General features: G+C 34.6%; 1 protein-coding gene across 1 annotated transcript in view; it reads left to right on the top strand.

The window, feature by feature from the left end:
- Nucleotides 1–286: 286 nt before the first annotated feature.
- TFEC (transcription factor EC) overlaps nucleotides 287–27881 on the top strand; it is a 184669-nt gene continuing 157074 nt past the window's right edge. Inside the window, exon 1 of the mRNA XM_053553844.1 lies at nucleotides 287–355. The gene's annotated coding sequence lies outside the window, so the exon portion shown is untranslated. The remainder of the gene's footprint in view (nucleotides 356–27881) is intronic.

The raw sequence follows: 27881 nt of genomic DNA, 5'->3' as shown, positions 1-27881 counted from the left end.
TTGTGTTTGCTACTCAATATTTATATTAATCACCTCTAATTTTTATTTGGGTACAGATAGTTGATAAAATAATATTTAAGGAGAAAAAAGAATTGGGCTGGTCTTTGTTATTGAAAATTATTCTAATCATGATCTGTTAAAAACTCTTATATTGCTCCCTTTCTTTAATCTTATAGTCAGAAAGATGAGAAATGAATGCAAAGTGAAAAAGAGGAACTAAATCATGGTTACATAGTCTGGCCTGCCTTAGAAGAAAAAGTTGAGAAGGAGGACTAAACAGATAACACTTACAAATCATAAAAAGCCAACGGAAAGATAGACTCTCATGGACTACACTCCTGATCCATTTTCAAAGGTATTTTCCTTCTGATTCTTTAATAAGAACTACACAATATACAATTATTCTTACTCAGGGATTTAAAAATCATGTAATTTAGGTTTTAATTTAGTTTTAAATGTTTAAGTATTATTAACCTTTAACTTACATTTGCTTAAAAAGTTACAAACAAATAAAATGTTTAATGATATTACTTGATTATTATTAGTAATATATTATTATAATGCTTCAGTGATAAAATTGATAGAAGGAAAGGTAAATGATAGGTGAGACTTCTAAATATTCTCTTTTGGCTATACAAAAATTATTTCAGATTTTGCCAAAGTTAATAGAGAGTTGGTACAACTATGTTTCCTGTACTTTATGTAATGTGTGAAGAATTGGTTGAAGATAGAATTGACATATAAAATGTAGGAAATATTAATCTTTAATCTATCAATATTTTAAAAAAAGCAGAAGACAAAAGGTCATTTTATAGATCATATTTTTGATAAAGTATAGGTTTTATAAATTTGAAATTTTGAAAATTATATTTTCTTAAATTTGGGTATAAATAAATTTGAATTTCATACTTTAGTAAAAGTGAGGCATTTAGTTCTCATTATTCACTGCTGCAAACACACTCACAACTTATTACTTACGTCTCTTATCATGTTGAATCCTATTTCAAATAGCCCTTGAATGAAGAGGAATAAGTGAATAACTCAAATTAGGTATGAATGATAAAAAATGCAAGTTGTTCAAATGTATATTTGAAAGATTGAGTTTCATTATTGTTGGAAGCATAACAAATTATATAATAAATTAGCACAACGTTTTATAATCTCTTAAAGAAAAATCTGAAAGAATCTTTGGTTTTAACTTTTGCTAATTGATATTTTTAACATGAGCAAAATAGAAATAATAAAAGCAAGTACAATACACAAATGTGTCCTCTTCAATTTGTATAATATTAGTGGGCATTTGTGAAATGCTATAAAATAGGACTTATATCATTATAGTAGGACCTGGTATTATGTTTTTATAGAAGTATGCTGTTTGAAAAGAAAGAAAAAACCTAATTTTTTAATCCAGTATTGTCTACTTTAAGCAAGGAGAGCACACTAGAACTTTATAAAATATTCTTGTACCTCAGAACTGAAACAATATTTTTCTCTTTAGATGTCATTAACATTTTCATCAGCACACCTTTAAAGTTTTTGAGAATTGTGTCAGCATTAAAAGATATATAAAATAGATTGCTTAGTGAGCATAATAGAATGTGAGCTTATTAAACAGCTAGAGATATATTAGTGGCTTAAATTCCATGAAGCTGATGAGGAAAGGAAGTACGTGTCTCAGATGTTTGTGTATTTATTCCCACTGCTCAGTAATTTGGCTTATGCAGTTTAGATATTTCTTTTCTTAAATCCATATTACTCATTTAAAGCTACAAAGAGTTTCAGCAGGTATTACCTATCAAAAAAATGAGGGGAAAAATGAAACAATCATTTAAAAAGATTTTTTTTTTTTTTTTTTTTTTTTTTTTTTTTTTTTTTATAGTCTATCTAGAATTTATTTTTCTGCATAGTGTGAGGTAGGGGTCAGGGATTATTTTTTCCTTATGAGTATACAACTGATACACCATCTTTTAAAAAATATTATGTTTTCGGGCGGCACCTGTGGCTCAGTGTGTAGGGCGCCGGTCCCATATGCCGGAGGTGGCAGGTTCAAAGCCAGCCCCGGCCAAAAACCACAAAAAAAAAAAAAAAAAAAAAAATAAAAAAAATCTTTTTAACCAGTGTGCCACGAAAAATTTTAAACATCATTAATTAAATTATTTTCAAAAGAAGTTCCAAGCACATTAAGTATATTCTTTTTATTTTCACTCTTTTTTGATCAACATACTTGTGCCATGGAAGTTTAACTATAGGTTCCAGTGTGCTGTGAGATAAAAAAAAGGTTGAAAAATACTACTTTATGGGCTGAAAAATAGACCAGGTAATCTTTAATAGCATTATATTTAAAAAGTTTGGGTGAGAAACAGGATTGAATCTTAGAAGTAATTTTTGTATTGCTGTCCTTATTGCCTTTATCCATTAATAGCCTGTTTTGGAGTGTATTTGTATTCAAACCTGTGAAGTTCAAATGGCACTATGCTATTTTCTCATAAAATGTTATGAGATATACAGGGGAAAATCATAATGAAAGGGAGCTACATGCTGTATCAGAGAGATAAATTTGAATGTTGAAAATAGAGAAGAATTGTAAATGTATGTAGAAAAGCGTAGAGAATGGGATACTGAGGTAATTCAAGTGTCTGTATAATAAGGGGGTTGAGATATGCTCTGTCTGGGTGGCCTAAATTCTACTAGAGAATATGTTTTAAGAATTTTGGAATAATTTCCAAAGTGTTAGACTTAAAAAACCAAGAATTTGGGAAATTCCCCAGTGCTTAGGGAAAGCTCAAACCTAGCTATTTCATTTTGATCTTGAGGTAGTATTTCCCAATATTACAAATGAGGAGACTGTGGCTCAGAAAATAAAACAAAACAAAAAGGTGTATGTTCGTATGAATAGTAAATAGGGGAATAGAATTTGAATATAAGTATCCGATGTGTGCCAGAAGAAGAATTTGAAGTTGAGTAATACATAGCAATGCCCTCAAAGATACTGGTATTTAGGGGAAAGCAGAGCGAGAGATATGTAAATAAGTTCCTTTAGGGGTGACAGAAGTTACAACTGTGTGATTGCATTAGAATACAGTATTGCAGAAAACAAAGGTGGGCATAGACAATTCAACCTGGGGTCCTCCATAGTTTCTAAGATGCAGCAATAGTTAGGAGAGTTGTTAGGAGTCCAATTCTGCCAAAGAGGGGGAAAGATATTGGGGCATGTTTGCATCTATTCATCTCTTATTTCTCAGATCCATGCTCAACATAGTATTTTTCATTTTCCCGCAGAATTCTGATTTCTTTTACCCCCAAAAAGACAATTTATTCCCTAGTAAGTTTATTTTCAGTCATAATATGCTATTTGTAATCATGAACCAATTTCAGTTATGGGGTATAAAATCAAAACCTAGGTATTACAGGAAGTAATTATTTTCCAAGTGATCAATTTAATTGTAGATATCTAAAAATAAAATTCAGTTTTGCACAAAAAGCTAAGATAAAAAGAAGACCAATGAAGCCAACTTAAGCTAAGCCTTCTGTATGTTCCAAAATGTATATGAGGAGCAAACCTGTTTGATCATAGAATGTGAAAATGGCAAAGTATGTTAGTGACCATGTAATTCAAAATCTTCATTTAGGAAATGAGGAGATAAAGGCCTCAATGCACTTACCATGTACAAACAAGCAGCCATTGAGATGCCTTCCTCTTTCCACACCTTGGGGATTTTTCCTGTCAATCAGGTGCCTACCAACATTGATGTGAAAGATGGTGGATTTGTAGGCTATAATCAGGAAGTATAGAAGCAAGTCCTTGAGAAATCAAGCAGAAATTCTGGAGAATGATAATAAAGGAGAGCTTAAAATACATATGAGCCATTTCTGTGACCAAAGAGTTAGAGAGAATCAAGGCTGAAGATGCATGTAGTTATGGAGAAACCCATATAAAATAAAGTCTCTCTTTAGTTTGTAATATCTCATTTTCCCATGTTTTGAATGTCTTCTTCTAATTGTGGTTGGGTTGCATCTTAGAAGGAGGACTAATACAAAGTTTGAGTAGTTTTTAAAATAAATATTTTATCTTAAAATCTGCTTGGTACCCACGATACATTTTTCTAGACAAATACTGAGTTGCAGAAATGATAGTATTAATATTCATCTTTGTTGAAGCAAACTTGCTCCATGACCTGTGCTTTAAGAGAATAAAATTTCTCTCTCTTTCCTAAGTTTCTGTCATCCCAATAGCTGGGAGCACCTGGGTTAGTCTAGACATAGATGTCCTATTCTGTTGTCAGCACAGGCTAAAATTCCATCAGGGAGTAACATGACTCCTTTAGGGCCAGGACAAGGTGAGGTTGAGTGAGGCTATTACCTCAGGCACAAAAGGGAACATCAAACAAACTCATAAATCAGGACATACAATATTTTAATGCAATATTTTTTAAAAATAAAAATTTATGCCCCAAACTCCATAATGAGCAAAGTATCAAAAAATCAGTGATGCTGCTGTGCTGGGCCATATTGGAGCCTGGGGCAAAAGGAAAAAGAAATCAGTAATGCTGATCTAAGAGCTGGGGAAGAGCAGGGAGTCTAATTTACTGGTAAGGTAGATTTGAATAATTATGCAACCAAATCACAAGGAATGTTATAAAAAATTTAGAAAGAAGTATTTATTCAGTCAGTCAACCTAATCTCTGACATTTTAAGGCGCCTGATTAAATGTGTGGCCTGAGGGGGGCCAAGTGAGATAGTGCTTTGGAGATGCTGCTAAAGGCAAGTGCATAAGAGATTTCACAAGCTGGACATTTCTCCCTGGAAATGTTTTCTGGCACTACAAAGACATTAGAGTTTGTAAAAAGCAAAATATACCTGAGTTTAATAGATCACAATTAAAAACACCAATAAAACCAGAAAAAAAAATACCTTTGAGTTAACCCTCTGTGGTAGACTCTGTCAGGCTTGCTATGGGTTCAATGGCACAGTAAGAAGTACAATATGGAAAAAATAAGACAACTATTGTGTGGCAAGGAACTGCCTTTTGTAAAATGATCCTTCTTTGATATCTTAAATAAATATGATGCCTAATCATTGCTTCCCAGCCCCCTGGTTAACTTCTATTTATACTCCTTTCTTAGTTTAAATATTAATTCCTCAAGGAAACTGTCTCTAATTACCCAGACTATATTAGTTCTCCCATTGGACCACATATTGGACCACATATGTGGCATTTATCAAAATGATAAGTATATCAGCCAGGGAAGCAGAAATCATACTAGGTCTCTCAGAGTGAATTTAATACAGGGGATTAGTTATGCAATTGGTGAAAGTGTTGAAAGAGCAATAACTACAAATGAGGTAACTCAGAGACTGGGAGTGTTGTCTGTGTCTCTTGACATGCATAGCAGGGGCTAGAACTACCAAAAGAGGACAATTTTTTAAAGGATAGTGTAGCTGAAGAGGAGAAAAGGAGCCAATGCTGGTAAGCTTGAAGGGTCACAGCCACTTTCAGGATACCACCACAAGACAAAAGGAGAGGAAATAATACCTAAATGAGAGAAAGACCCATGACTTCTCCCTCTTTTACCACCTTGTAATCTTCCACCAATGCTCTTTAGAGAAATCTTTCTGAAAATCAGTTGGCAAAGGATTCTGGAATATAAGATTTGTAGGGATATCTGGCCCCCCTATGATAACTATACAGAACTTGGAAGAAAGGAATTGATATGAGGAAAATACCTAATGTTAGTATCTTAAATACTGTATATTCATCAATGTTATTTGAGTGTAATGGCATTCTGGATTTACCAGGGACCAGGAATGTATCTTCTTTGTCACTAATATATTTCCAGTACCTTTCATAGTGCTCAGTCTATAGAAGATTTTAAATGAATGAAAATGTAGACATTACTCAGAAATAAAATCAAAGCAGTAGGAATCACGCTACCAGACCTCAGACTATACTACAAATTGATAGTGATCAAAACAGCATGGTACTGGCACAAAAACAGAGAAGTAGATGTCTGGAACAGAATAGAGAACCAAGAGATTAATCCAGCAACTTACCGTTATTTAATTGTTGACAAGCCAATTAAAAACATTCAGTGGAGAAAAGATTCCCTATTTAACAAATGATGCTGGGTGAACTGGCTGGCAACCTGTAGAAGACTGAAACTGGACCCACACCTTTCACCATAAACTAAGATAGACTCTCACTGGATTAAAGATTTAAACTTAAGACATGAAACTATAAAAATACTAGAAGAGAGTGCAGGGAAAACCCTTGAAGAAATCGGCCTGGGCGAGTATTTTATGAGGAGGACCCCTGGGCAATTGAAGCAGCTTCAAAAATACACTACTGGGACTTGATCAAACTAAAAAGCTTCTGCACAGCCAAGAACACAGTAAGTAAAGCAAACAAACAGCCCTCAGAATCGGAGAAGATATTTGCAGGTTATGTCTCCAACAAAGGTTTAATAACCAGAATCCACAGAGAACTTAAACGTATAAGCAAGAAAAGAACAAGTGATCCTATCGCAGGCTGGGCAAGGGATTTGAAGAGAAACTTCTCTGAAGAAGACAGGCACGCGGCCTACAGACATATGAAAAAATGCTCATCATCTTTAATCATCAGGGAAATGCAAATCAAAACTACTTTGAGATATCATCTAACTCCAGTAAGACTAGCCTATATCACAAAATCCCAAGACCAGAGATGTTGGCGTGGATGTGGAGAAAAGGGAACACTTCTACACTGCTGGTGGGAATGCAAATTAATACATTCCTTTTGGAAAGATGTATGGAGAATACCTAGAGATCTAAAACTAGATCTGCCATTCAATCCTATAATTCCTCTGCTAGGCATATACCCAGAAGACCAAAAATCACATCACAACAAAGATATTTATACCAGAATGTTTATTGCAGCCCAATTCATAATTGCTAAATCATGGAAGAAGCCCAAGTGCCCATTGACCCACGAATGGATTAATAAATTGTGGTATATGTACACCATGGAATATTATGCAGCTTAAAGAAATATGGAGACTTTACCTCTTTCATGTTTATATGGATAGAGCTGGAGCATTTTCTTCTTAGTAAAGTATCCCAAGAATGGAAGAAAAAGTATCCAATGTACTCAGCCCTACTATGAAACTAATTTATGGCTTTCACATGAAAGCTATAACCTAGTTACAACCTAAGAATAGGGGGAAGGGGGAAAGGGAGGAGAGGGAGGGGGATTGGTGGGATTACACCTGCGGTGCATCTTACAAGGGTATATGTGAAACTTAGTAAATGTGGAATGTAAATGTCTTAGCACAATAACTAAGAAAATGCCAGGAAGGCTATGTTAACCAGTGTGATGAAAATGTGTCTATGACACTAGTGTATGGTGCCCCATGATCACATTAATGTACACAGCTATGATTTAATAAAAAAAAAAGAAAGAAAATGTATATGAATGAGTATCATCATTCCTGCTGTACCTTCAAGAGTCACTATCTCTCAGTGGTAGAGTTAGTTAAATGCTCTTTCCAATGTGGATGTGTATAGGAACTTGGTGAAGTATCAAGAGATAGTAAAGCTTATATCTGAAGAAAGTGGGGGATGGCAATGAGAGAGAGGAAGAAAAGGTAATGCTTCAAGGGATGGGCCACAGACAGAAACTTTCAAAACCCGGGGCACTTTTCTCTTTTACCCTTCCTTCTATGACTCTAGTTACACGTACATTAGGCCACTTGGAGTTATCCTACACCTCACTGAGATGTAGCTGTCTTCTTTATGCAATCTTTTCCTGTCTTTGTTTACTTTTTAACAATTTCAATCACTATTTCTTTAACTTGACTAATCTTTTATTACGTAGTATCTAATGTTCTATTAATCCTGTCTAGTGTTTTTTCTTTTACTTCATTATAAACTTTACTTGTTTTGTTAAGATAATAAAGGAAGCAAGAGACTTTTTTTTCTTAGCCTAATTATTGCTAATCATATTGGCAAAGTGAGCAAGGAGAAGAGGAATGGATAACACAAAATAACTTCAATTGTGACAACAAAGACATGGAAAATAATTACAACATCACCATCATTGCTTAAGTTGCTCAAAGGACAAGAAGTGTCAGCACTATTTGTTCAGCATGTTGGTATTTCCCTGTTGCAAGTTTTTCTAGTCTCCAGGCTGAGATTTATGTTATCTACTGTAATTTTTATTTTCCACATTATATTTTCTTTCTTTATAGCTTAGATTTAGGTCTTTTAAAATATCTTTCACATCTCTACTTGTTAACATGCTTATGGTTTTGTTTTCTTGAGAATATGGATTAGGGGCAATAGAAGATGTTTAAGGTGTTTTTATTATTTCTGTCATGTGCATCATTTGTTGGTCAGTTTTTACTGACTGATTTTCCCCCTCATCCTTTCATGTCTAGCAAATTTTTTTTTTTTTCAGTTTTTGGCCGGGTCTGGGTTTGAACCCACCACCTCCGGCATATGGGTTGGCACCCTATTCCTTTGAGCCACAGGTGCCGCCCATGCCTAGCAATTTTTGATTAGATACCAAGCATTGTGAGTGTTAAAACTTTTAGTACTTTAAAAAAATATATTTTTGAGCTTTGTTCTGAGATGCAGTTAAGTTGCATGGAAATATTTTGACCCTTCACAATTACCATTTAATCTTTTCTGGGGGGAGCCAGAATAGTCTGGTTCCATCATAAGGCAATATACTTCTGCATACTTTTATTGACACATGTCCTGTGTAATATGATTCATGTTATTTGTTCCCTGGCTCTTGGGAACATGAACATTTCCCAATCTCTTCCCCCTTTCAAGTCTTGCTTAGCTTCAAGTAGTCTGTGTACACACATGATCTGATCAGTACCCAATAGAGCACTGCAAATCTCTAGAGCTCCCTCTCTTTTGCTCTGATATTCTGTCCTGTGGATTGCATTGGAACTTCTAAATTCTGTTCTCTGTCTCCTCAATTCAGAAAGAATTCTGCATTGTTTGTATTCTCTCTCCCTGTTTTGAAATTTGGAACTCTCTCCAGGCAGTGAACTGAGACAATCATAGGACTTACTAAATTTCCCTTTTCTCAGGGACTGTTGCTCTGTGGTACTTGTTTGATGTCTGAAGATTGTTTCAAATATAATAGAATCTCCATAGTTGAGCATCTCCCTACAATGATTCCCTTCTTGAGTTGGCCTGATTTTCACAGACCATGCACCATATGTATGTATCAGTACAGTAGGCTTAGTTCTTTATGTTAACCACCTCTGTAAGCTGACCACTTTGTGATGGTCACTTCAGTGGTCAATTTACAGAGGTTCTGTGTATTTTATTTTATTTTTTGATTGTTTATAGGTCTAGTGTAAATATAGGCCTTGTTCCTGTATCTTGGATGGCAATGGAAGTCCTTGGCATTTTTTTACTGAACTAAACGTCTTGCACAAATTGATCTTAAATGTCTTTTTTTAAAATTCAAAGTTTAATGCAGATGCATCTGTGGAGACCTGAGTATTACTCTACACCATCAGAGGGATTTAATACACATTTTTAAGAAAAATGACCATAGAGAGTTTTATATTTATGTTTAAAATATTCTACTTCGTACATGGGAAAAGAATGAAAATCTTTTAGAAATTTTATCTTTGTTGTAAATCCAAGGTGCTTCCTGAATTAGTATGAATGTCATTATGGAAAAATAATTAAAACTTGGTGAAACAAATACATTCAGATTTCACTATTATCTTATGAACCAATTAAATGTCATTTTATATTATTTGACATTTGAAGTGTTCATTGATTATCTCATCCATTAAAAATGCAAAACTTTCAATTATGAAAGTTTGTATGGTGATATTAGTAGGTAAGTTTAATTGTCCTGCTGAAGGAAAGAAATTTCCATTGTAACATGCATATGTATTCATGTATATAAAACTTTATATATATGAAACTATATATATGTATATATACATATATATCTGCTATATACTATTAGGATAAGGCAAAAAATATAATCCTATTTTTAGGGTTTAATTATAAAAATATTTATAATTAATAAATATTATAATATATAACCCTACTATTAGGATAAGGCAAAAAATCCAATTGGAGAGTAAAATTTTTAAAAGCTAATATCAAAGAAAATATTCTGTATTCATATTAATGTTAGAATAAACCTATTTTGAATATAACTGTTTCACCAATCATACTTGCAAAAGAAATTCAGACTTTCTCACACATTTATTCATTTTTCATATGCTACTTGAATAAGTATATAGAATGCTACAACTTGCTTTTAAAAGTCCACTGCATACTTTCTGAAAGATACAATGAAAATATTGTGGTTTGGATAAAATTATGTTTAGAATTTATTCTTTAGAAACTCCAAATGCTGATTTTACATTATTAATTATGCTCCTTTAAGAATGATAATAGAAAAATTAATGTTTAGCACTCTAGTTCAAGACAGAGCCATATATTAAAAAGGCTTTATTTTTATGTAAACAAATAGAATGAGTTTGAGTCACACTCACATGTTTTCCAATCACTCTTATTCTACCTCTGAATGCTAATATTAGAACACAAAACTATTCTTATGAATTTTTAAATGTTAGTTTCACTTCCAGTTAGCACAGTATTAAAATAGTATTCCCCTAACTATATGTTCTGCAAGAAAGTAATGTGACAATGATAAAAATGCAACCATATTCTCTAAGCATGTAGATGCCAGGGTTGTGTTGTTGTTCCTTAGTATCCCTAATCATGTGACTGTGGTGGTTTGCCTGTTAAGCAGGAAGTTAGGTAGTATGTTTATTTATTTTAGGCCATTGAATCATAGTCCTAGTGACTCCAAACTAAAATTCACACAAGAATGCCCAGTATCCCCACATGAACTGTGTTTTTAATATTGGTGGTCCCTGGTGGTGTAATACAATTTATTCCCTGACTTCTAATTTTTAAAGGAAACATAATTTTTATTATAAAAATACTTATGCATATCATCTAAAATCTTGAAAAGAGAAGTTGAGAGGGTCACTCATAGTTCCACTACCCAAAGAAGAAAGAGAGCTTTAACGGAAGTGAGGTCTTCTAATTAACATTGAGAAATTTTAAACTTTTAAGAGACATAGATTAATAGCAAAACTATAAAATTAAATAAGTTATAATATAAGAAAAAATTTTAGATTGAGTGTAAGGAATATTTTGGTCTGTTGGAATGTGCCATTATTTGGATTTTAAAATCAACTGAAACAAACTTCTCAATTCCAGATTAGTTTACTTGGTGGGTAAGCAAGATAAGGAGGAGGAAAATTGTATAATATGGAGGAGGTTTTGTCTAATTTCCCTTTGGTTTCACATTGGCTGTTGTAAAGGAGATTATAGTATGGATGCCCAATTATCTACAGTCAAGGCAAACAATAGGAGCAGATAATTTCCATTGCCAAGTCCAGTGATTAGCACTTAATGTCTCTCTTTGGAGTTCTTCTCTATTGTCTGGTCACAGGAGACAAAGCCTGAAAAGCTGTCTGAGTTTTTGTTCTATTTAGTTGGGTGTGGAATGCAGGGGTTGGGATAATGGGGAAAAAAGTGATTTTTGTTACTGTTGAAATTTGCAAATATCACCAAGTGTGACGTTACAATGAAATAACTTTAAAAGTCTATTTTGACCACCCCAACTTGAGAAACGATTCTACAACTTGAAAAACAATAGTGCTCAAACTTATCTGTGGACTTTTTACAAGTACAGTTTATGATGGAGTAGCATGCGTATATATAAAATAGTGGTCAACTATTTTTTGTCTTTTGGTTTCCATTATTGTCAGTAACAACTCATCCACCAAATTGTTATTCTTTTTTAGCTAAACTATTTTTTCCTGTTGAATGTTTTCAGAACTTCTCTTTGTCTTTGGTATTCTATAGCTTCACTACAAAATGTCTAGGTATTAATTCCTTTCAGTAATTCTTAGTAAGATGTCCTAAGCTTCCTACATTTGAGAATTTGTGTCTTTCATCATAAGAGATTCAGCCTTTGAATTTGCAAATATTTCTTCTACATCTTTTCTCTCATTCATTTCTGAAATCCTAATTAAACCAATATATGTTGAAATTTCTCTATTTTCATGTCTCATAGCTTTCATATTTCACTCTTTACTCTCTGTGCTCCATTTTGAGTGACTTATCCAAACATGTCTCACAAGTCACTAGTTTCTTTTCACCTTCATATAATCTGTTGTTTAATTCAAACTTTGAATTCCAGTTTTCATAGTCTTAATCTCTAAAAATTTTATTTTCTCCTTTTTACAGATAGCTGTCCTCGTATTTTCTGGCTTCCTTGCAATTTAAATAGTCTCTTTTATTTATATAAGTATGACAAGCAAACTCGTTTTGTAGGTTTCTTCTGTTTATTGTAAGAGTAGCCATCTTGGAGAGGCTTATTGGCAGTTCTTTTGATTTGTACCTTGACTCTCCCTTGTGGTTGTTTGTTCTTTGGTGACTTTGCACTGTGAGCCAATCTTGAAGCATTAACTGTAGGACTCTGTTAAGATATATGTTAAAGGAACTTGTCTACAGAAACTTGCATTTGCTTTTGTCAGCAACTTGTGTTTTCTGCCAACCCTGGATCACTTTAATCTACATTAATAACCTATGGGGTTATTTTGAATCATGTAAATGGTGTGGGAATTCTTGCTTCAGATCTCAGACACTTGAGACTGAGGCTTGTGGTTAGGAATGGGAGGCCGTTAAATCGCTCCAATCTCTCTCTGTCCTCCACTCAAAGGAAGCTTGCAACTGACAAGTATCTACATAGACTGTAAGTAGGGCTATTTCTTTCAGGCACTGAATAGTGCTCTTTCTTCTGGGGTCCTGGCTTTGGTAGGTTTTCTTTGATAAACACAGGTCCACAGACCCTGTCTCTCCTGCCACGATCATGAGCCTATTAAATTTTGATTACCAATTTATTGGAGATTATGAAACAGTCCTGGGGAGACTCCAACTCTGGGACGCTTGCCCCTGTAGACCTGCAGTTTCTCAAGTTTCTGGTGGTTGAGGAATTCCTTGACTGTGTTTTCTTGCTGAGACAGGTGTTAAAATAATTTTTAAAACTGCAATTTAACTTTATTAGGTATACCATTCTGGTGGGGTTTTCCCTTGATTACTTGTCTTATGATTGCTGGAAACAATTCAAATATTTTCATTTCCTGTTAAGTACCTTTGTCTGTGACTAAATTTGTCTTGTATCAGTTTTGAATTTGAAAATATATAGGAAGTAGTGATAGTTGATTTTTTATTATGTACCATGCTTTAATCTTGAAGTCTTCTTTTATTGGTTATTATGGGTGTTCTGGCATTTTAATTTGTAAGCAGCCTAAGAAGAGTTGCCTGCTCCAGAATTACCTCATTTGAGTGGATGTCATGAATATTTCTGAGCCAGTAACTGAGGAATTCAGGTCCATTTGAGTGTGGATTCCATCTGGCACCTGGACCTAAGTTTGTCTAAATTAGCTTGATTTCCTGAGAGTATTTTTAAAACCGAAAGTACTTGATAGCTGATTAGATCTCCTGGGTCCTTTAACAAATCAAAACTTTCTTTTAGGCTTCTGGACTCTTGGTATTTGGGTGGAAATACTCCGGCTTGTAAGAATTTCCTGTAATTCATTGCTGGATGTGAGTTTAGCAGTTAAGATTCTCTATATATTGTGCAGAAAAGGAAGTAGCTTCTGGGATGTGATTAGATGGGTGCTGCCAGGCCCCTTCTGACCTAATGATTTCCTCTCTTTATCTCTGGCCCAGAGGTGACTGCTTTGTTTATTTGTTTGTTTGTTTGGAGACAGAGTCTCACTCTTCACTCTGTCACCCTGAGTAGAGTGCTATGTCATCATAGCTCATGGCAACCTCAAACTCTTGGACTTGAGCAATCCTCTTGCCTCAGCCTCCCAAGTAGCAATGGGGACTATAGGCCTGTGCCACCACATCCAGCTAGTTTTTCAATTTTTAGTAGAGATGGAGGTCTTCCTCTTGCTCAGTCTGATCTTGAACTCCTGAGCTCAAGCAATCTACCCACCCGGGCTACTCAGAGTGCTAGGATTACAAGTGTGAACTACAGTGCCTGGCCTCAGAAGTGAATGTTGTAACTACTTTGCATTGGACAGCAGAAGCGGAAGTCATTGTCTTCCCAAAGCTCAGGGGAAGGGTGGGTTTGTATGTATCAGCCTCCTTTCTCATTAGCATGGGTTTGATTACCAGGTAAAGTGACCATTATTTGGGAAGAGGAGAAATGATTTAGGGCAGGTAAATTTTCAGAAAGAGAATAGAAACTAATCTCAAGTTGTTTGTATAATTTACTGTTGCGAAAAGCATGAAGAATTTCTTTCCCAAGGTTGGAGGAAAAAAGGTCAGGTGATTGTAATAAGATGTAGTTTTATACAAGATGTAGTTTTATTTGTATTTAGCTTTACCCTTTGGCTATAGTTAACTATGATTGCATTTTTCCCAGTGATATAATCTATAATAATTGGGGTTCTCTAGAGAAGCAGAATCTATCTATCTATCTATCTATCTATCTATCTGTTGATATTTATTTTAAGGAATGGTTTACATGATTACAGTGGGCTGGCAGGGTGGAAATTGTGGCAACAGTTGATGTTTGAACTCAAAATCTGGGCAGAGCAACAGGGATGTTGAAGCAGGGCTTCTATGTTACCATCTTGAGGCAGAATTGCTTCTTCTTCTAGGACCCTTCGTTTTTGCTCTTAAGGCCTTCAACTGATTGTAATTAACCTTCACAATAAGGAGGTTAATTTTCTTTATTTGACGTCTACTGATTTAGATGTTAATTGCATTTAAAAAATACTTCCATAGCAATGTCTATGGCTGGTGTTCAACCAAACAAATGGAGCATGGTAGCCTAGCCATGTTGACACAAAAGAATTAAACATTGTAGGATAATATTTAGAAATAAACATATCCTACATCAAGCACACAAAGTGAACTCAGTGTGAGTTTAAAATGGCTTGGTATTTTTCCAGAGGCTTAAGGGACCTGGGCCCCCCTGCGACACATGCAGAGTTGGCTTGCCTGGAGTTAAAAATTCCACAAGCCCATTCTCTGAAGCTGTGCACCCTGTGAAGCCTGAGATCAAAGGGCATGCCGCCCTTCCTCAGAGATACGGGCCAGAGGGTTGACTTATGTTAACAACATATTGTCAGAGGTCTATAGGTGCTCTGCCCTGAAGAAAAGACACAGTCGTTACTTCATACTGAGTAAACTGAGTGAACGCTTGAAGATACTCTTCCATTAACTCTGTTCCCCATGTGGCTACTTTCTTCTTTGTGATCTTTATTTAGATACCTGCCCAGAGATTTGTCAGTGTCTAGAAGAAGATGTTTACTACAAAAGTGATTGTGTTGATATAGTAACAGGATATTTCCTTTCAAGTTAATTTCAGATAGGTAAAATGAGGTAATGGTGAAACTAACAGATGATAGATTAAGTGTGTACATGACTAGAAAGGTATAAAATCAAAACCCTGAATAAAGAATTTCACTACATGCCATCCCATCCCGTGTAGTCTGTTTCTTGACTTAATAATTACAGAAGTGAGTTTACACCCATGGCAAAGCTGCTGTTTGTTCGCGTCTCCAGTCATGCAACAAACATCACACAATCCTATAACATTTTAATGGTCTGCCTGCCAGTTTCATTTAACATAATTTCATTTGCCAAAATTCATAATTTTGGGGTCACATCTTGTGAATACCTGAGTTTAATAACCCAAATACCCAAATGAGTGATATTCATGGAGTATTTGTGCCAAGGTTCCACCCTTAACTAATAGTTGAGTATCAGTGAGTCAGTAAATGCTTATAAAATATGAGGAGAAAGATTATCTGAGAGCCCTCCATCTCTCATCTCTTCTGGGACTTTTCCCCTTCTCCCCATAGTCCTTGTCTAAACATCATAATCAGGAGCACTGTGATATGTTTGTGGAAGGATTAGAGACAGAGATGTGCTGGAGGAAGCTGGAGAGTGCATCCCCCCACTTCTCCAACTCCTCCCAGATGCCTTTCTAATTGCCAGGATCCTGCAGTTCCCTATAGAAGCATCAATCACATGCGCAGCAAGCCGTGATGCACAGAACTCAATTTGGCAGGACATCTATTCAATTTCTTGATTTAGACTTCAGCAATTGCAGTTCACTAAACATATTTTCTCTATCTGCGTCCAGCTGGGAAGCCTTGGACTGATGTTTGTCTCTTTCATGTTGCACTTCATTCAGCTTTTCATCCTGGAACAAGAATTATTATCCACATATCCTTGCTAGGCTTCTCTGAATTTTCTCTGAAGGTCTGTCATGACAACCTCTCTGTATTGATTAGGGGAGTTTGGCCTTCTGTATCAAAATGATCTTATAGTACAGAGATGCAAATAAAATAAGAGTTTATTTTCTCTTGTGTTAATAGTCCAAAGTCAGGCAGGTAGTCTGGGGATGGTGGTAAAATATTTTCTCCTGAAAGTCAACCAGGTATGTTGTTGATAGATTGGCTCTGTCATCTTGGATGTATTTGTCTCTGGTTAAAGGCATTGTTCTAGTGGAGACCATTATCCAGCTAGTGAGAAGTTGAAAAAAGGAAATTTGAGGCAAGCTGCATGTCTATAGGAGATAATCTCAAAATTGCTTGCATCACTTTCACTCACATCCAGTTAGAATGAACTGTGTCATATGGTAACACTTAATGGCAAGAAAGGTTGGGAAATACAGCCTTCAGCTCAAAGACCAGGTATTCAGTTCAAAATCAAAATACAAACTTTGTATTTTATTACAAATGTTTATTACAAATATTCTTGAGCTGGCTTTAACAAAAATAGGGAATTTATTATAAAGATATGGAATCTGAAGGTGAGGAAGGACCCCAGGAAGAGATTGGAAACAGAAACTGAAAATTTTCAGAATGCTTCTGTCTGGATCACTGCTGCTTTCTGTATTTCGGATTCTTCTCTATCAATAGCCCGGCTTTCTGTGACTCTCGAGGAACATAAAAAAGCACATTGGTGGCCATTTCATCAATGGAAAAATAAGGCACCATAAGAGCCCTTGGGTTAAACTGTGGCAATTCTAGCTAGATTTAGACTTCATTTGGCTTTTCTAAATTCCAGTTTCAAATTTCCAGGTGGAGGAATCTGCTTAGTCCAGGTAGGGTCAGGTGTTTCCCTCTTGTTCACTTAAATGTGACAAAGGATCTAGGGATCATGTAGTGTAAATCGTAGCTGGTAGCCTACTGGTGTGTGGTATTACCTTCTGAAAAATAGGGAGGGGTTCCCAAAGATGTGTCCTGTATCTCTACTCTTATCAGTATCCCGAGGAATCCATCACTTTGAACAAAATCTTTATTTTTTGTTTCCAGATCTTCTGGTTTACTGTTAAGGCATGTGTTCATTCATAAAGATCAGTGAAATTCATAGCAAATTCTCATTGGTTGGGAATTGTGAAGAAAACTGTTCTAGCTCCTTTTCACAGTGCTAGGTATGTAAAATTTCTTAAGCAGATTACATTTGAAGTGGCAATTGCCTTTTAATTTTTACTTTTACTGGCTATATCCTGCTGTGCTGATATATTCCTCCTGTGAACTTCTGAGACAACTCCTGCAGCACTTAGTTACTTAGCATGTATTATTAATTGAATTGTAATACACAAGCTTCTGTTTCTATACTACCTGTATCATTAACATTGGTTGTAAATTTTTCTAGAGGATGTTGACCATGTAAGAGAATTTTTTCTCAAGTTTCTTACAGGGTTCCATAGGTTATACAAAATAATTGTTTTATAAATAAGCTGGCAATATCTGGATAATGGGGTAAATTTGGTGACATCCCAGGAAGGAAGCTAAACTGCAAGTTCACTAGGTCATAGATACCCAACATTGCATAGCTAGTGGATAGACTTACTCTAAGGCATGTGCTAGCATATTGTGGCTGCCCTAGAAATACTTGCTGAATGATGAAAAGACTACAGTACTATGGTCTCCAGAGTGTGGAGGGTCTGCTGAAGATCCCAAACACAAAGACAAAAATGAAACATAGTTTTCCCCCTGACGTATCATTTTGTGTCTAAGACTAGGAATGTGTACCATCATATCCCTCAAGTTTTAGGCGATGCGCTTAAAATAGTTATTGGCATGGAAGTGTTGTAAGACACTGCCTATACATCACTGCTCTCATTTATAATGCATGTATCTTCTTCAGTCATTATTAGTTTTGATGATGTAATGCTCTGAAATGATCATAAAGGTGTCCTTAGCAGAAATTGAGTTTATTCAGAATAACCAAATCTACTGCTTATTCTAGGTTCTCTTGAGGATGCTGAGATAGTCTTTTCGGATCTAAAATACCTCCTTATAAAATGGAGTCACTTAAAAGGGCAAATTTATTGAAACATGACATTAATTCTGTGAAATCCTAAGTAGAACAAACATTAAATTGGCTCTACCCTCTGGTGAAGAATGTTGAATTGTAGGGTCTAAACAAAGTGGAAGTCCTCTTCCAGAGCCACACCTTCCTTTCATTTATTTCATTTTCCATTGTGGTTTATTTCTCAGGTTTGCCTCTTTTTCTATAGTTCAACAACTAATCCTCTAGTCTTGGCCTTTATTACCAAAAGCTCATATTGTCTTCATAGCCAACTCATGTTTCTCCTGACAGTCCTTTACTCTCCTGGTATAGTTCCCCTGCTTCATCTGCTGTACCTAGTCTACCATGATGATATTTCTAGAACCTGCTTTCCATTGCATCATGCCCCAATATATGACACTATTGAGGCCCCTGTTAGCTTTTTAAACCTTTGAGTCTGTTTCTCTTGGACTCTGCAATCCTGCCTGCTGGATGTCACGTCCATTTCTGTCCAAGTGCTCTGGGCATCATGTCCAGGGCCAGCTGGTTTCTCTCTGTCTTCTGTTATGCCCTGCTCATTTGTGTATCTGCATCTTTTCACCTAATGTTTCCCATCTGCTCTCTCCTTTTGCCTCCTTTTTCCCCCCCAATTCTCCCAATCCGTTAAGGCATATTTTGAGCAACCTTTCTTCTAAAAGCCTTTCTTCTCCAGGACACAAATATAATTTCTTTCTGTGAACTATCAGAATAATTCTGGTAGGATCCATTAATTTGTCATTAAACTGTTTTCTAGTTATTTCTTAATATTTGGTTGACTTTCCTAACCTTGGTGACACACTAAATAAATTCAGGGTTTAATAATTTTAGGTTTTTTTTTTTTAACATTACCTTCATTCTTGGCATGCTTAATAAATAATAACAATGAAATACTAGTGAGATGAAAGGTGAGCTTTAATCAAAGAAAGCACGATAAAGCAGTGGCTCTTGAATGGAGAAGGTTTGTTAAAAGGCCGGACGGGTTGAGAAGCGCTGAGAATGGACCATTGTTCCGACACCGTGCGGGATGGAGTGCTGGGCAGTGAATGGAGGCTGTCAACTCTGGTTAGACTTGGCCATTGTTCCTGGGACGCCCGTGTTAGCTCCGAGTAAGAGATAATTCATCAGAACGCTCTTGTACTTTTTTTCTCTCTTGCTCTGGGGCAGAAACTGTTCTACTTCACAGGCTGAACTTTTTACCTCTTGCCCTGAGAGGCAGAAACACGCTGCCTGAGTGGTTCCATTTTGAGACACCTTGTAGGAATCCTTATTGAATTGCTTTAGAAGAGTAGATTCTTAGCCTTCTAGTACAGCAACCTGCCACAGCAGCCACAGAGGGTGTTATTTTTCAGTCAGAGGTAGAAGCCTCCTGTAATATGGGCTCACTGGGCTTTTGGGGAAAAAAGACAGCATTTTGCAAGCTTAGTTCTAATTGAACATCCCCATGATGCAATTATTATTGTATTTCAGTCTCGTAGCCTTTGTTGGAGAGGTTTTGTGTGAGTTAGGAGGGGGACGCGTTGGGTGACCGTTCAAGCTTTTACTTTTTTTCTTTAATTTATTAAAGTTCAAATTAAACAAGGTCCCTGCTGTTACCAAAGTTTTCTGAACTATTTTGTGTAAATGTTATTCATCCTTTGAAATCAATACAATTAAAAGTTGTGTTAAGGGTCCTCCTTTTCAAGGCTATGAACTTTTTCTCTAAGGATTTCTAACTCGTTTCAGGTCTTTGATTTCTTAAATGCTTTTCAGAAAAGAAGATATACATGTTCTTTAATTGCTTCTTAAATTGGCAAAGTTATATTCTGTCTCTTAGTCAAAAATCTTTAAATGATTGCATTTCTCTGTAGATTAGTAGCTTGTTAATTTTGAGGATGAAATGAACTCAGGAATAAGAATCATTTGACAAAGTATCTCAGGACCCACTTCAAAAAGATGCAGATTCTCCCTAACAAGGCCCTATGTGAGATCAGAGCGTCTGTGTGACGTACTGGGGACATCTAGTGGACGAAAGCCAGAATGCAACATAAAACTGTCCACCCGAACAGGATCCTAACTTTCAGATAACATTACGCTTTTTAAAAAATCAGAAAGTCATGGATCTTTTGTGAAGATAAAATATCATATATGTTTAAAATATGATTTTAAAATAGTTTCTTATTTTTAACTCATTGTAAATATAATGGCCTATCCTATTTGATAATACACTTGATATCGTTTATTGTAGCAGTGTCAGATTTTAAATTCATACTTCCTATGGATAGAGGGAAATAGTTCATTATTAACCTTGTACAGGTACATTCACATCGCACAAATGAATGTTGTATTTGGTTATCATATGACCCTAGAAAAGCCCAAATGAATCTTTTTTTTTTCACCATATAAAATACATAATTAAGCAAATGGCAGTGTTCCTTCTGGTTTGAAAAATCTAAAATCCTACTTGTATAGTATCATTATCACTTTCTATACTATTTACACTGTTTGAGAGGTTTTCACAAGTGCCACCTAAATTGATTCTCAATAATAATGTCTCAGATATTTAATTCAAATCTCATAAATTGATAGGAAGATAAGATGACTTATAAACTAAATAGCCCAGGTTCCTTGACCATTCAATACCCTTCTAGTAGACTCAGTGTTGATGTGGTGTGCCTACATTTCTTAATGCTTGGGGGATCCATTTAAACTATTAATAGCTAGTCACTACTAGCTAGTGTCTATCTTTGCTATCTTATTTGCACATATTATTTCTAATCATCTTAATAACCTTGCAGAAAAGGACCATTAAACCCAATTTATAGTTGAGAATGTCAAAACTCAAAGTCATGAAATATCCTGCATAAGTTTACCAGTGGATCGGTGGCAAAGCTTATGTTCACATCCAGGTCTCTCTGAGTTTATTAAACAAAGCTGAAAAGCACTGCTTGAGCAAGCAAGGGGACCCCCAAAACCTGGAGTTGTGCATGTTTATTTCCCTTGAAGATTTAGAAGTCCATAGGCAGGTGTTTTCAAAGTCTAAAACTAGACCTGTTACACATAAAGACACATAAATATTAATGCAACTTAAAGTTGAACATCTCAGAATTAAAAAATTACTTTAAAAGACACATAAAACAACTTTGTGGGTCTTTTATGTTGGGGGAAGAGATTGTTGGGAAAATTTTTGATAATTACTGGTTACTCTGAAGTCTATGTTTATGAAGAAAGGATGTTTAAGATAGGATAGAGACACAACAGGACATGTGGTTAAGTTTTAAGATTAAATTAGCCAAAGGAAAATTTGCGAAAGAAATAATTTTAAACAGTTAAATTGATTAAATTTAGAGGAATATTACATGGAATTTTTACACATTCCAGTTTGTCATTGAAAAAGATTCATTAGGAAAAGTTTTGGAATAGAGGGAGAGATCAATTACTTAAATGTGATGAATTTAACAAGTCACATAATTTATTTTGCTAACATTGATGTAGTTAATTTTACTTGGGAAAACTTTTACATATCGCTGAACTTTGTTAATTATGTCTTATTATAAACAACTTTTTGGTATTTATCTTCATATAAATGTTTAGTTTTATAAATAAATTGAGAAATTATTTGTATGAATTGCAACTTTATATAAGACGGTACTCAAGAATCAATTGCTTTTTCAAAATTTGAAAGTCAAAGAGTTAACGTTTTAAATAATTTAATATTAATACATATATTTCTATTGAAATTGAAAACATAGTATGATTTATTAATGGGGAAATGTTTACATTATTATCTTCAACCCATTTAAGGGAAATTCAATGTGTTCAGTAAATACATTTGTTATAGGAATAAATCTTTCATGGTGACGAATTCATTTATTAGTATGTAATTGTATATTTCTCCTTAACTAGTTTTATAATCTTGTCAGTATGTTCTATTTGCAGATGCACTGTTGGTTTGATGAAATCTGCTAGAATTTATTCAGTTGTTAGCATATACCCACATTTGGTTCTTATGTTACTACTATTAGTAAATGTTTTAAAACAATATTTTAAAATTATTAAATTTCTTGGACCTGTTTTTATTAATAGAGTTCTCAGTATTACTACCTAAAAAGGTTATATCCATTACCAAGTATTTTGCATTGTCTCCCTCCTTTATTCTTTCTGAGTAAATTAAAAACCAAATTCCTATACACTATACACCATAATCTCAACACCTCTTGGTGCTATGGAGAAACCCATAGGAAGGACTGATACGTTGGAACCGAAGAAAGTGTAGGAGTATGGACAATAAATAAATGAGTCTTACATACAAATAAGCTTTACGTTGAGTCTTCTAATATTCACTTTGCAGAGAACCCTAAAAACTAATTTTCTAAAGCAATATTTTTCCCTTGTTAGTTTTAGGGATCGTACACATTTCAGAAAGGTAGTAACTAAATAAATATTATCTTAGTTTAATTGGATTAAAAATTAGAAATGCAAATTCTCCCCATCCTATATCCATAAGCCCCCATCTCTGTTTTTATGGTAATACCCTTTTAATGGTTTAAGCCTGTGAAGAAAAAACACTGAAGATTTTTAACTAGCCGCTTTGCAGGGGGCAGAAAGGAGCAAAGAAGATTTAGTGGTGAAAAGAGCAAATAAATAGGTGCTCCAAGATTAAAAAGAGGGTAGAAGTGCACGCTGAGCTGTTGAAAGACCTCTCTGTGTTTAAAGAAAAATATTGTTTGGTGCTTTCACCACTGCATGATCAAAATAAGAGAGTACAAATTAGTTCATGGCTGCTGAAGCTACAAAACATCATGCAGAGCGCTGGCTTTGGGAACGTTTTAATGAGGAGAAGAGGTCATCAGAGTGTGACATTGCTTTTCAGAATTCTTCAAGAACAACACAGACTTCCTGTTCCAAATGTGGTAGAGAATAAAACAACCTTAGTAGTAATCGTACAACTTTTGAACCGTGTTCCTTGGAAATGCTGTACTGTGCTCATTTTGTAGCTTTAGTTAGCTATCTCAAAGGAAACGCTTCCATATTTTCCATGTGCCCTTATTTCAAAAGTACAGTGAAACGGTGGAGCTTTAACATGGATTATATTTATAAAATAAAGTTTTATTCAGGCTTCTAAAGAGATTTTAATGTTTTCATTGCTCCAGGTGAAATGGTACACGGTGGCTCTGTTCATTAACATTTAGCATCAGTGCAAAAAAATCAAGGATTACCACATACAGCATAAAAGGAGGGATAGTATGACTTTGAAATTAAATTCACTACAATCTTAGTTTTGCCGCATTTCAAAACGTGATTTTAAAATGTATAAGTTGTTAATGACATTCTAGGTCAAATATTCACAGTTCAATATCAAGTCCTACAGAGACTGGCATTATTCAAATGTGCAACGTATTTGAGCAGGATCTGAAGAGGTTTTCCTGAAGCTTAATAAATAAGACATTTATTTTGGTTTCAAAGGCCAATATTACACAATTATTTGATACTTTAAGTGTTTTTTGATACTTTATTGCCACTCCACCACGAAGCTATAGCCTACCTTCTTTTTTCCATTAATATGACCATATTTGTAAGATGTGTATAGTTAATAAAAATATTCGTGTCCACTTACTTAAGGCATGTATCAAAAAAAAAGATAAACAAGTAGAACTTTTAATTTTGTATAGGGTAATGCTCACCATCTCGTTAATCTCGAAGTTTTTGTGTAATGTTTTTTCCTTCAAATAAGTGATGTACAAATAACCACATTTACTCTTGATACCTACCATTAATTGTTAAATGCATAAAAATGTCAGAGATCTAAAAGGAATTTGAACAGGAATTGAGGAATTGAGATGGAAGGCAGGTCATTACTGTGAATAGTAACGTTTCCACTAACTTTTCAGTAAGAAGTGATTCCATTTGTACCCGTATACAATTGTGTAATTGATTGAGAAGCAGCAGTATACAGTACACATCTTTTCCTTCCCTCTTTCTTTTAAATCTTGTTTCTTATATCTAGCATGAGAATGGAAGTCAAGCATAGATTCTCTGCTTTAAGTATGATAAAGGATAAAAGCTGTCATTCTAGTTTTATAGCTTTCAACTATTAATCTAAAAGTTTCTGAACTTACACAGATCATTTACTTGACTCAGTCTTTTATATTAATTTTATTTCTTTTAATGTATGTGGCCTTTGTTCTTAAATATTCTTATTCATAAACCAGACACATTTAACTTGACATCCTTAGCATATAGAATTTTTCTACAAAGAACTTGTGAGGTGGTTATATTTAGCTTAAGCTTTTTGTCTGATTTGACTGAACTGCTATCTTTTGGTTTGATTTGGGGGCTTTTCCTATCAATGACTACAGGAGCTTATATTGACCCAACTTTTTTTTTTTTGCATTATTACTGCTTAGGGCAGTGGTTCTCAACCTGTGGGTCACGACCCCTTTGTAACAATGTAAATATATGATAAACAATGTAAATATATGATTCAAAACAGCAGCAAAATTACAGTTATGAAGTAGCAACGAAAATGATTTTATGGTTGGGGATCACCACAACATGAGGAACTGTATTAAAGGGGTTGAGGCATTAGGAGGCATTAGGAAGGTTGAGAACCACTGGCTTAGGGCCTGTTCTTCTGTTTTGCCTGCTGTATGAATTCAATAGATTCTACTTCATAAACATTGCTCTTTAATCTTAAAGATGTCTTAGGCATCTAAAAAAGTGTTATTTGTTAAGTTTTAGTTAGTACTTATTACACTACCATAGGTCAAGCCTTGATACATGATGTAAGAACATGAGAAATATGGAGGGAAAAATCTAAAATTTTCTTTTAATTGTTTTAAAGTATAATTTAGTCAGAAGAGAAAAGATTGGATTTTGGGTAACCAACAAGAGTGTGCCATGAAAAATATTTAATTTAAATGATTATTTTTCAGAAAACATTTATTGGCAAAGTATTTTTTTTAATTAAGGAAGGAATTATTTTCATTTGATACCTAACAAATGTTTGTAGTTCCCAGGAATCTAAACATAAGGTGTTGTAATGTAAACAAAAACTAAATCACTGTTTGCCACTATATAACTTATGAAAACCAACAAAAACTTAAAAGGATTATAAGAACCTTAACAATTTATTATAGGTCTTATTTCTTAAGCTTATTTCTTTTTTATGTACTGTGATAATCAATTTCTTTATCATCTAATCTAGTTGAAAAACTATTTTGAGGATAATTTTAAAAACTGGGCAAAGCTATAAAGTTGATATTGTACTAGAAAGAGGACAAATAAGAAATATGGTTCAGCCATAAAGAAAGATGGAGACTTTATGTCTTTTGTATTTATCTGGATGGATTTGGAGAACATCCTCCTAAGTATCACAAGAATGGAAAAGCAAGCATCCTGGGTGGCGCCTGTGGCTCAAGGAGTAGGGCGCCGGTCCCATATGCCGGAGGTGGCGGGTTCAGACCCAGCCCCAGCCATAAAACCAAAAAAAGAAAAAAAAGAAAAGCAAGCATATCCAATGTACTCAATATTAACATAAAACTAGTAGATGAACAACTACACACTGCAAGAAGAGAAAAACATAATTAATTTCAAGTGGGGAGAGAGAAAGATGGGGGTTTGGTAATCTCTCACCTAACAGGCAGTATGTAGCACATCTCCTGGGTGAAGGGCTTGACAAAACTTGGACTTTACTTAGCAAAGGCAAACAATGTAACTTAAGCGTATGTATCCTTTTATTAATCTGAAATAAAAAAAATGAGATAAAAGACAAAAATAAACGTTTTTAAAAAAGTACGTATTATATTGGTTAAATATTTATGAATATTCATTAAAATATTCACTAAAATATTTGCAATAATATTTTGTCATATTTTAAAAAAAGTTTCTTAGTTTTTTTCTCCAGCTACTAATATTCCATAGCTTGTTTACATGTTGTTTTAATGTTATAGTTCTCAAAGACGGTTCTGTGGTCCCCAGGGTGTGTCCAAAATCCCTTAAGGAGGTCCACAATGTCAAAATTATTTTTATATTATAAGTTGTTATTTGCCATTTTCTCACAGTTTTAGTATTTGTATTTACTGTGTAAAAGCAATGGTGAATGAAACTGCTGATGCCTTTTTATGAATCAAGGCGTGGCATCAACCTGCTATTAGTCATCGTATCCTTCATATACTTATAGTTAAAGAAAAAAACACCAGCCTTACTTAAGATTGCCCTTGATGAGGCAATAAAATACTTACTTTATTAAACTTGACCCTTGAACACATTACGGTTTTTGAGAGCTATTCTGAGCTGGTGATTTTCCAAACTTTCATCTTTTTGCCATTTGTATTTTTTTATTCAGAGTAGACATAAATGGCCAAATACTTCATCTGAGTCCAAACCTAAGAAGCATTAATTTGTTGAAATTCTTAAGAAAACCTTGAGAAGTAGTATTTTTGAACAGTGCTGTGTAAACAACACTAAAGCATACGGTTTATGGTTGAGTTAAGGGATTCACATGAGTAATATTGATTACGTACATTTTTTTTTTGACTCATAGACCAACTTTGCATTAACTCCTAAAAATGATTCTGTGAGCTGCTCTGAGTCCATCTTATCACCTGCTATGCATGTTTTGCTGATCTACAGAGAACAGTACTACTTTATGATTTAAAGAATGTGACTGTTCTGACCTCTCCATCAAATGTTCTGTACAGATGTTTTGAACATAAAGTGAAGCATAATGACTTCATATGATTCTAGCAAGAGCAAAACTTCAACAGAAAATTTTTAGGAGTGCAGAAAAAAACATGGCAACAGTAAGTAAGTACCTGAATCCTACTATTGTGATCCTCCTAATTGTGCCCATGTGGAAAAAGCTCATCTCCACATACTTCACATTTAATATCTGTTAACATTTCGAGGGTACTCAGCATGGGAAATCATCATCACAATGGGTACCTCTCAGGGCGCAGGCTCATCTATATTTCACCAAACTCTTAGCAAACTTAGCAAACTATTTATGGATAGTGCAGACGGTGATAAAAAAAGATTAAGGGAATAATACTTGATGAAATAACTTTTTTCAAGTACTCTCGTGTTTGCTTGGAAAATATATTTAAATGGAAACAATGAATAGCACTTGTTAAAACATTCTTTTTTTCTAGTTAATTTTAGGACTCTTTTTATGAGGCAGTATTTTGATGCAATTGGTTAAAAATAATATGATTAAACTTGCTTTTACAATATATATATAAAGTTACTACTGATAAATGAGGGCTCTTTCTAGATATATACTTTCATGATAATTTTTGTGACCAAGATAAAAATCTATATTCAGGATGAGAGAATCGTTAATGAATTTTAACTGATATACACCCCCGTCCTGATTAGAGGGCTCATATCATGCTGGAATGAAGTCAATTGTAGCTGATCTTTGTGTTCTGTACTTGTGTCTGTCCCATCCAAAATATTTATTAATTATTTGCATGAGGGATTACATTAATGACATA

This window comes from Nycticebus coucang, chromosome 11, assembly GCF_027406575.1.
Source record: "Nycticebus coucang isolate mNycCou1 chromosome 11, mNycCou1.pri, whole genome shotgun sequence".
Taxonomy (NCBI): Eukaryota; Metazoa; Chordata; class Mammalia; order Primates; family Lorisidae; genus Nycticebus; species Nycticebus coucang.
This window is presented reverse-complemented; position numbering and strand designations above follow the sequence as displayed.